Source organism: Somniosus microcephalus, chromosome 10, assembly GCF_052327205.1.
Source record: "Somniosus microcephalus isolate GS21.2 chromosome 10, FLI_Smic_1.0, whole genome shotgun sequence".
In the NCBI taxonomy this organism is placed as follows: Eukaryota; Metazoa; Chordata; class Chondrichthyes; order Squaliformes; family Somniosidae; genus Somniosus; species Somniosus microcephalus.
In genome coordinates, this window is record NC_140996.1 from 179,246,391 (window position 1) to 179,257,630 (window position 11,240).

Here is an 11,240-nt window from a genome sequence, read left to right on the forward strand (position 1 = left end):
TTTCCTGCCTTCCACCCTATCACAGACCTTCCCTTTGTGCTTTCCTCCACTTCCCCCCTTGCCCTGCCTCTGGACTTGTTTAAAACCTGTTACATCTCTAACTTTTACCAGCTCTGATAAAAGGTCATTGAACTGAAACGTTAATTTTGTTTCTCTCTCCACAGATGCTGCCTGACCTGCTGAGTATTCCCAGTATTTTCTGTTTTTATTATTGGTAATATACTGTGTGATTCCTCTTCTAAAGTATTAATTAAGGGATAATGGCTAGCAGTAACTTAATTGATGGAACACTATCATCTCTAAGTTCCCCTCCAAGTCACACACCATCCTGACTTTATTCAAGTCAACATTTAACTGATTTACATAATAGAGATGAAATTTGACTTGCATACAAATGTGAATGTTAGAAAATCTGTTTTAAATTCATAACAAAATTAACTTAATAACACAAAACAAGCTTTCTCTTTGAACTTTCTCCTTACCCACGTGACTATCATAATGCTTCAGCAGAGAATTCAACTGTGGGTGCGAGAGATCCCAACTGAGCACACACAGTTGAATTCTCTGCTGGAGCATGAAGTTAATCACGCTGAAACAATAACATGTGTGAACGACGCATACCGTTAATAATGCACAAATCGGTCAGCAACTTGTAGCAAGGGAGAGACCCTGTGAATTGCGATTCGCCATAATTTGTTGGCCGATTTGCGCCACTCCGCTGTTAGCTTTGTGTAAACAGCATCTCGTGTTTAACCTCCCCGTGATTTTCATGAAGTTGCTGCATTAGCATATTTACTGCCCATTAAACTCACCACAGAAAGTTAAGTCTAGTAATTAATAATGTAAGTACCCTTTTAATGATGTGATAATTGTTAATGACTGCAAATCTACCTCTCTTGCCCAGAAAATAAACAATTTTAAATATGGAATCTCATTCCTTCAGGTTGTGAATTGTTTTAGGAGATTATAAAAAGGTCAAATTTAATTTTTTTTACACGTATTTCTTACTTTTCCTTTCTGTCTCTTTTCTCTCTCTCTATTAATCCAATTTTGTGCATACACACACTTTTTAAAATTCATTCTTCAGATATGGGTATCGCTTGCAAGGCCAGCATTTATTGTCTATCCCTAGCTGCCCTTGAGAAGGTGGTGGTGAGCCATCTTCTTGAACCGCTGCAGTTGTGTAGTGAAGCTACTCCCGCCGTGCTGTTAGGTAGCGAGTTCCAGGACTTTGACCCAACTACAATGAAGGAATAGCAATACATGTCCAAGTCAGGATGGTGTGTGACTTGGAGGGGAACTTAGAGATGATAGTGTAAATATAGCTAAGAATAGGGAGTTATATATACTCGGATCTCCCATTGCATTTTTCACAGTAAATCAGATGATGCATTGTTTTCTAATGACAGGAGTATTATACCATGCAATACACAATTCTGTTGTTAAAGTGGAGTTGTGTTTGAACTAACCTTTCCCTTTAAGGCCAAAAAATATAATTGCTGTCAATGCTAAGTCACTTAAGAGGTCACTGTTGCTGGTGAGAGGAGTTTGCAGATACGTGTAAGTTATCAGGTCCAGGTCAGAAGAAGCAAGCACAAAGTGGGATTTGTGTAGGGAGGAGCACAGGAGACTCATGAGCAGACCCTGGTGAAGTTAAACCTGAAGGTGCATAAAGTGTGGATGAAAGTTTCAGGTGAAGGCTGAGGTAGGGACAAAAGCAGGAAATGTTATAGAAATGTAAATTGATGTGGTATACGATTTGATCCTCAGCTTATAGAGTCAAACAGAACATTGAGGTTGCACATCATCAGGTTCTGTCTGAACGAGCAAGTAGGGAGGAGGGAAAGAATGCAGGACTAGGGTGAGAAGTTTCTGGTGGGAATAGAACTGGATGGGTTTGATCTTGTCAGGGTGATGTTGGAGGATATTCACTGTTTCATTTCAGACAAACAGTTGGACAACACAGTAACAGTCTTATAGTCCAAGGTAGTGGCAGAGAGGAAAAGTTGGATGTCATCAGCATACATATGGAAGCAAAATATATCTTATAACAGTGGCCACTGGATAGCAATCAGGAGCAAGAACTCTGGCAGATTGTGTTCCCTTCCTAGCCCTGGACATTGAAGCCAACTGCAATATATCTCTCGCTGATCCAACAGAACTCAGCTAGCAAAACACATATTTGCATAGGATTACATATGATATACATAATAGAAACAGGCCATTCGACCCAACCAGTCCATGCCGGCGCTTATGCTCCACTTGAACCTCGTCCCATCTTTCCTCATCTAACTCTATCAGCATAACCCTCTACTCCCTCATATGCTTATCTATCCTCCCCTTAAATACATCTATACTATTCGCTTCAACCAGCGAGTTCCACATTCTCACCACTCTCTGGGTAAAGAAGTTCCTTCTGAATTCCCTATTTGATTTCTTGGTGACTATCTTATATTGATGGTCTCTAGTTTTGCTCTTCACCACAAGTAGAAACATTTTCTCTGTGTCTACTCTATCAAAACCTTTCAGAATTTTAAAGACCTCTATTCGGTCACCCCCTCAGCCTTCTCTTTTCAAGAGAAAAGAGACCCAGCCTGTTCATCCTTTCCTGATAGGTATACCCTCGCATTTCTGGTATCATCCTTGTAAATCTTTTTTGCACCCTCTCCAGTGCCTCTATATCCTTTTAATAATATGGTGACCAGAATTGTAAGCAGTACTCCAAGTGTGGTCTAACCAGGGTTCGATACAAGCGTAGCATAACTTCTCTACTTTTCAATTCAATCCCTCTAGAAATAAACCCTAGTGCTTGGTTTGCTTTTTTATGGACTTGTTAGCCTGTGTTGCTACTTTCAGTGATGTGTATTTGTACTCCGAGACCCCTTTGCTCTTCTATCCCATTTAGATTTGTATTTTCCAAGTAATATGTGACCTCCCTATTTTTAGTACCAAAACGTAATGGGCTGGATTTTGCTACGGGGGCGGGTTGGAGGTGGGAAACCCACATTCGGGCTTGTTGTCCCGCCTCCATGGAGATGTGGCCAACCCACTGGATTTTTCTCTGATTGACCTTGTTGAGCCCGCCCTGTGGGCTCAGCAGGCCAATTAAGGGCCACCCGGCAACAGGTGACGTCAGAGATTGACATTTCATCTGTCAAAAGCTTTTGGCAGATGAAATATCAGTGTTTAACAGCTGTTTGAAGCTGTCAAGCACTGAAAAACTGCTAATTCAGCCTCAGTCCTTTCTCAGGATAACTTTAAAATCATTTTGCTGCAGAAACCAAGAAGCTGATTTTTTTTTTAAATTCGGAGCTTCTGTGGTTCTTGCAGCCGACTCCCGACACCGGAATGCAGGACTCCTGTAAAGGTAAGTAAAAGTAAGTTAAACTTATTTAAACACTTTAAACACTTGCAAAACACTTACCTTTGCACTCCTGCACCCCTCACTCACCTGAACACTGGGCATCTTGACCCCTCCAAGACCTCAGACCCACGTCCCGCCTCGAAAACTTTTCGTGGTTTGGAGCTGTCGGGAAGCCCACAAACCAGCAATAAAAATCGCGAATAGGCAAAAAACTACCTGTTAACTACCTGTTAACAGGCAGTTTAATTGCCTTCAATCCATTCCCGCCTCTGGGAGTCGGGTTCCAGCACTTGTCGGCAACCCGACTCCTATGAAATTGACATGGAGGCGGGATGGGGTCGGGACCCCCGGATCTCCGATTTTTATCGCCCGCACGCCTCCAACCCAACTCCAGGGGCTTAGGAAAATCCAGCCCATTACCTCACATTTATCTGTGTTGAATTTCATTTGCCAATTATATGCCCATTCTTCAAGTTTATTAATGTGTAATTTGTTGCAGTCCTCCTCAATATTGACTATCCCCCACCCCCTCCCCACCCCCCCACCCCAATTTGGTGTCATCTACAAATTTAGAAATTGTGTTTTTGATTCCAAAGTCTAAATCGTTAATATAAATTGTGAACAACAGTGGTCCCAGCACTGATCCTTGTGGAACACCACTTCCCACTTTCTGCCACTGAATAGCTACCCTCAACCCCTACTCTCTGCTTTCTGTCTTGAAGCCAGCTAGTTATCCATTCTGCTGCTTGTCCCCTGACTTCGCATGCTCTGACCTTATTCATTAGTCTATTATGTGGTACCTTATTGAAGACCTTTTGAAAATCTAGATAAATTACATCTATTGCATTACCCTTATCTACTCTCTGTTACTTCTTCAAAAAATTCAATGAGGTTGGTCAAGCAAAACTTTCCCTTTTGAAATCCATGCTGACTATTCATTATTAATTTTTGGTTTCTAGATGTTTTTTCTATTTTCTTCTTTAGTAAGGATTCCATTATTTTTCCTACCACCCATGTTAAGCTGACTGATCTATAGTTCCCTGGACATGTTCTATCTCCCTTCTTAAATATAGGTATTATTATGTTAGCTATCTGCCAGTCCTCTGGCACTACACCTTGTTCTAGGGGTCGTTCGGCCCGATTGCCTGCCTCTCTTCCGTGGCCATGTTCGCGCCCGGGTGGCCCTGGAGATGGAGCACGCGGTGTCCGCCAGCACGCTTGAGGCCTTCCGCGATCGGTGGGTGCCGCGGGGACTGGAGTGCATCATCAACCCGACCAACCAAATTTTAATTTAATTTGTTAAGTTTTATTTAAAGTTTTATTAATTTACAGTCAATTTGTTTAAACACCCCATCAAAAAGAGTACACCTTGTTCTAACAAATTATTAAATATGTGTAGTAATGCCTCTGCTATCTCTTCCCTAGATTCTTTTAAAATGTACGGATGTAATCCATCTGGACCAGGAGTTTTATCCTCTTGAGTTTGATAGTTTATCTAATATTTCTGCTCTTTTTATTTTAAATGTAGTTATCTCATCATCCGATGTCATGTCCACCTGTTCTGTCTCCCTGGTAAATACTGAAGCAAAGTAATTATTTAATATTTCTGCCATCTTTCTATTGCTGCCTGTGATGTTATCCTGTCCATCCCTTAGTGGCCCTATTCCCATCCTGACTTTCCTTTTTTTATTTATGTGCCTGTAAAATAATTAATTTTTTTCTTTTATGTTCCTTGATAATTTAATAGTTCTTTTTTGCTTTTCTAATTGTTTTTTTGACTTCTCTCCTAACCTCTTCATATTCTCTCTTGTCATGCTCTCCCCTGCTGTCCATGTACTTAGTGTATGTTTCTTTCCTTATCCTCAATTTTTCCCTTATATCTTTATTTATCCATGGTGTTTCATTAGTGTTTAGCTTGTTCTTGTTTTTTAGCGGAATATATTTCCCCCGGACTCTGTTGAACACTGTTTTAAATGTTTCCCATTGCCGTTCTGCATCATTGTTTGCCAATATTGTTGTTCATTTTATTTTCCCAAGTTCTAGTCTCAACCCCGCAAAATTGGTTTTTCTCCAATCTATTACTGTGGTGATTATTCCTTGTTTAGTAAAAGTATTGTGATTGGTTGTTTGTTAACTGCCTTGGGATATATGTTGTAATCTCATTGGTAGTTGATGATCACATGATGTGTTGTGGCCACCTTAAATTCAGTTCTTTTCCAGCTTTGGTTGGGACTGGATGTGGGAAGATGTGCTGCAGATTTTAAAGTTAATAAAGCCTAGCTTTGGAAGGCAAATCTATTCTTTATTTCAATTACCCTGGTCTTCATCATACTTATGTCCTTCTCAATTCGTATTATATGATGGTCACTATTGCCGAGATGTTCTCCTACTTTTACTTCTTTTATCTGCTCTGGTTCATTCCCCATTACTAGATTCAATAGCGAATCCTCTCTTGTTGGGCTTCTTACATATTGGGTTAGAAAGGAGTCCTGTACACATTGTAGGAACTCCATTCCCTTATCCCCTTTACCTACCTCTTCTGGCCAATTAATATCGGGGTAGTTGAAATCCCCTGTGATTATTATTCTATGTTTTTTACTAATTTCCTTAATTTGTTTGCATATATCTTCCTCCATCTGCCTTCCACTATTAGGTGGTCTGTAGACTACCCCTATTAGTGTGATTGATCCTTTATTATCTTTTATCTCTGTACACATGGATTCTATTTTTGTCTTGCTGATAGCTGCGTCACTTTTTTCTACTGCCATATGTAATCCCTAATAGGTACAGCTACTCCACCTCTCCTTTTTCCCTCTCTATCTTTTCTAAATATGCTATAACCTGCAATGTTTAATTCCCAGTCCTGATTTTTCTGTAGCCATGTCTTAGTAATCCCTACTATGTCTGGTTCCTTGCAATGAATTATTGCCTCCACTTCCCCTGTTTTATTACAGACACTGTGTGCATTGCTGTGCAGACAGTTTAACTCAATTTTAATAGCAGTTCCTCACACTTTATTGTTAACCATCTTTTTACACTCCTGTTCTATAACTCTATTTATTCCCTGGCCATCAATATCCTCCCTTACTTTATTCTTTCCTATGCTCTCCTTTCCTGTTTTGTTTATATTTAGACTGGTTTCATTTCTTGCAGATTCCATGTTCTTGAACTTGGAATCTTCCTGGTTTCATTGGCATGGGGATATTGATTCAAAAAAATGTTAACCCACCAAGGTGTGTTTTGGCTTATTTAAGTATTGAGTTATACAGGAATTTACATGCTTTCTCAGGTTGTGGTAGAATATGGAATAATGGAGTACAAGCTGCTTTGCAAGTTACATGGGGCCTGAATTTGTTGAAAAGTTGCGCCATAGTAATGGCACATCTACGGCGTACACTATTATTATAGTACAGAAATTACAGGAGCTTATGGCATATACCACACCATAATTTACTGGGACTTTAGCACTTCTCCACAGAGAATCTCACCGAAAAAGTTGAACAGTTAATTATCGTAGCTCTGCACCCATTAAAATCAACTGCAAGATCGCATTTGCTGAATTAACGTCGCTGTGATCGCCACAGCCACTCAGACCATTACAGAGTGGCACTGGAGGGCTCAGAATCAGTAACCTATTCAATCGCTCAGCAGGTTGCCTGAGGGTAACATTTTATTGACTTGCTCTACAAACTTCATTGAAATCTTAAACCTCAATTAAGTAATATAATAAGAGATTTGACAGCGAGGCATGTTCTGATTTTCCCGCTACTAATATTTTTATATTATTTATTGAGCTTGTGCGCTGAGCATGGATTGCAACCATAATGAATATGGCTAGGATTGCATGCAGTTCGGGAGACTACCCTATGCATACAGATCCCTTCATAATGTCAATTTATATCTTTATACTGTTCTAGTACAAATGCCTCAATCAAATTAAGCCCAACCTGGACTTTCTGTCCATATATACTGCAATGCATCCCCACATTATGAGATTGGAGCCATTGCTCCTATATGCATCTCTGTTAAATTAACTGTTCTTCAATTCTGTGTCGGGCCCCATTACCTTGAATGTGTATCAGACATTGGGCATGCTGTCCCCAATCCACTTCAATGCTCACTGCGGCATATTCTAGCTGTTTTTCAAACAAATTGTGGTGTGAATTCGCCACTGGGGGGATCAGGAACCACAACAGTCTAACTTTTGCTGTTTGCCTTCAATATCGCCATTGCAGCAAATTTCAGGCTACTGGTCATTTGGGTGAATGGGCCTACAGGAAAGACACCATGGGCCAGATCTTGCTGGAGCAGGCCATCTCATGGCATATGCTGTTAGCTGGACTTTTTTATACACCCATTCAGCTCAAAGAATGTACAGCCGTAACTTGCTGGAAGCGCGAGCTGATAATGGCGTGGCGAGGGCAACAGGACATCTGGGACCTTAGTTAACAGCAGGACAAGCAGTGTATCTCCTTAAACAATGAGATTAAGGATTGAGAAATAAACAAAGGAACAAGAGAGGGAGGATGAATTAGAGTGGGTAAATTAGAGTTAAATCAGGTACAGAAAATCTCTAACTAAACAATTAAATTCATGCAGGAATGAGATTGAACACTTTAAATTGATCCCATTCTGGGCCAGAGAGGTTGATTGGCATTACATGAACATTTGTGACTCCCAGACCGCCTGTTTGTTCTGCGGTCTGGAGGAGTCCGTGTTCCATGTGTACGTCGAGTGTGAGAGGTTGCAGCCCCTCTTCCATTATTTGAAGGGGCTGCTCCTCAAGTTTTGGTTGCACTTCAGTCCCACGTTCTTGATCTACGGTCACCCGGTGCGGAGGGGAGCAGGCAGGTTGGAGGACCTCCTTGTGGGTCTGCTCCTGGGCCTGGCTGAAAGTCATACATCGGTCCAGGCAGCGGGCGATCGAGGGGGTCGTCCGGCCGGATTGCCTCCCTCTCTTCCGCGGCTATGTTCGCGCCCGGGTGGCCCTGGAGATGGAGCACGCGGTGTCCGCCGGCGCGCTCGATCACTTCCGTGACCGGTGGGTGCCGCGGGGACTGGAGTGCATAATTGGGCTGGAAAACCAAATTTTAATTTGATTTTTAAGGTTTATTTGAAGTTTTAATGGTTTATTTACAGTTTTTATTTGTCTAACGTATTTGTTTTCCCAAAAAGAGGATGAACAATTGTCACATTGTTAAAAAGGTACTTGTGCAGTTAATTACCATACTTAACTTTCAGTCATGGGCAATAAATGTGCAAATCCAGCATGTTCTTAAAAATAACAGAGTCTAAGGGCAGGATACCATTTGTACAAAGCATATGGTGGAGTAGCATAAATCGACCAGCAAGTTCTGAAGATTTGCTGACCAATTTTTACATTAATAATGGTATGTGTTGTTAACAGCAAGATCCGGCCCATATCTCATGGTGTTCTCCTATCTCCAAGTACAGTCTGTGCATCACTTTCTCTGCTATGTTCTTTGTGGGGGTGTTGGGTTGCACTCAAGCTGAAGGTTTCACTCTCTTGCTGCTTGGAGCAAAGACTGGGCATTCTTGTGAGTAGAGTCCTTTTCTCATTTTTGGTTTGATCTTGTGTTCTTAAAGCTGGTCGTGACTTTGGTGGTCTCCAGGACCTCTGACCAGAAGGACTGGATTTGTGGGGAGGACCGGAATGTGTGCTGGAACATATCCTTATGACTAGACTTGCACTAGTATTCATCTGACAGGATTGGGTGAAATTTGCAGATTTTGTGTGGATTGAGGAGTTTTCAGTTGGCTTTCTTTCAATTTGTTGGAATTGATGATTGTGAAGATCGGCCTCAGTGTTGCTCTGGTAGTGGGTGGCCCAGATCATGTTCAATCCAAGTAAGCTTGGATTACTTGCAGGGTGGGGTGGAAACCTGAAATAAAAACAGGAAACACTCAGCAGGTTAAGCAGCATCTATGGAGAGAACAGACAAGTTAATGTTTCAGGTGTGGACCAGTAATAATCTTTTTTAAGTTTTGATAGACAGGGTAAATGTGATCTATAATTGAGAACAGCCACTGTATCTATAAAGGAAGCTCATTGTTTAGTAAGGAGAGTATTTAATACATTTTACTTTTGTACTTACAGTAGAGGAAGAGGATAGCATGCCGGACATCCCAAGGAAACTAATATTGAATCAGGGATGGGAACTCACCGTAGTAATTTAAGCAAATTAACAGTAATGAAGAAAATAATGGCACTAAAGAGTGACAAATCCCCAGGACCAGATGGTTTTCATCCCAGGAAGTTTTAAAGGAAATAGGTGAGAACATAACAGATGCCCTAACTATGATTTTCCAAAGTTCTCTCGATTCAGGAACCGTTCCTTTAGATTGGAAAATTGCACATGTCACTCTGCTATTTAAGAAAAGTGAGAGAGGGAAACCAAGGAATTATAGACCAGTTAGCCTAACATCTATTGTTGGGGAAATTACTAGAGTCTATAATTAAGGATAGAGTGACTGAACACCTCAACAATTTCCAGCTGATCAGAGAGGGCCAGCATGGATTTGTAAAGGGTCAGTCATGCCTGAAAAACCTGATTAAATTTTTTGAAGAGGTGACTAAAGTTGTGGACAGAGGAATGTATATGGATATTATTTATATGGACTTCCAGAAGGCATTCGATAAAGTCCCTCCTAAGAAACTATTAGCTGAAGTTGAAGCTCATAGAATTGAGGGCAAATTATTGACCTGATTAGGAAATTGGCTGAGCGGCAGGAGCCAGAGTCGGGATAATGGGCAGGTATGCTAATTGGCAGGATGTGATTCTTCTTCTTTCGTATGGTAGTAGTAAAGCAAATCAAATGTCAATATCTAAGTCAGATATCCAGGCCAAAGCTTCCAGTGTAACAGTGTGGATACCTTGTAGGCTGCCTGTGAATCTCCTCTGAGGGCAGTGCTCAATGATGTGCTCCAGAGTCTGATTAGGAGCTCCACAGTCACATGATGGGGATGCTTTAATCTTCCATCTATGGAGAAGGTGGCAGCATCTACCATGACCAGTTCTGAGGCGGTTGATGGTTGTCCACTGTTTGCAAGGAAGGTTTGATCCTTCAGGTTGTACTGTGGGGTCCTCTATAAGGAATCCATTCAGTATGTCGCAGCTCTTCCAAGCGTTTTGCCATCAGTCATCGAGGCTGAGGGGAAATCGCTGAAGGGCTTCGGCGACGGTCCAAAATGGCCTTCTAGATTTATGATGGGTTGGTGGTAGGTTGTTCAAGTCAGCCTGGTTTGGCATGTCTTTGCTGGTGTAGCAGCTGCAGCTGTATTCCCTGGAGACTGCATATTCGCAGCATAGGTGTGGTGGTGACTAGTGGCATCCCACAGGGATCTGTGTTGGGCCTCAACTTTTCACTGTATTTATTAATGACTTAAATGATGGGATAGAGAGCCACATATCCAATTTTGCTGATGACACAAAGATCGGCGGTATTGTAAGCAGTGTAGATGGAAGCATAAAATTACAAAGTGATATTAATCGATTAAGTGAATGGGCAAAACTGTGGCAAATGGATTTCAATATAGGCAAGTGTGAGTTTATCCACTTTAGACCTAAAAAGGATAGATCACAGTACTTTCTAAATGGTGAAACAGTAGAAGTAGTGGTGGTCCAAAGAGACTTAGGGGTCCATGTACATAGATCATTAAAATGTCATAGACAGGTACAAAAAATAAACAAAAATGAGATGCTGGCCTTTATATCCAGAGGACTAGAATACAATGGGGTAGAAGTTATGCTGCAGCTATACAAAGCCCTGGTTAGACCACACCTGGAGTACTGTGAGCAGTTCTGGGCACCACACCTTAGGAAGGACATATTGGCCTTGGAGGGAGTGCAGCATA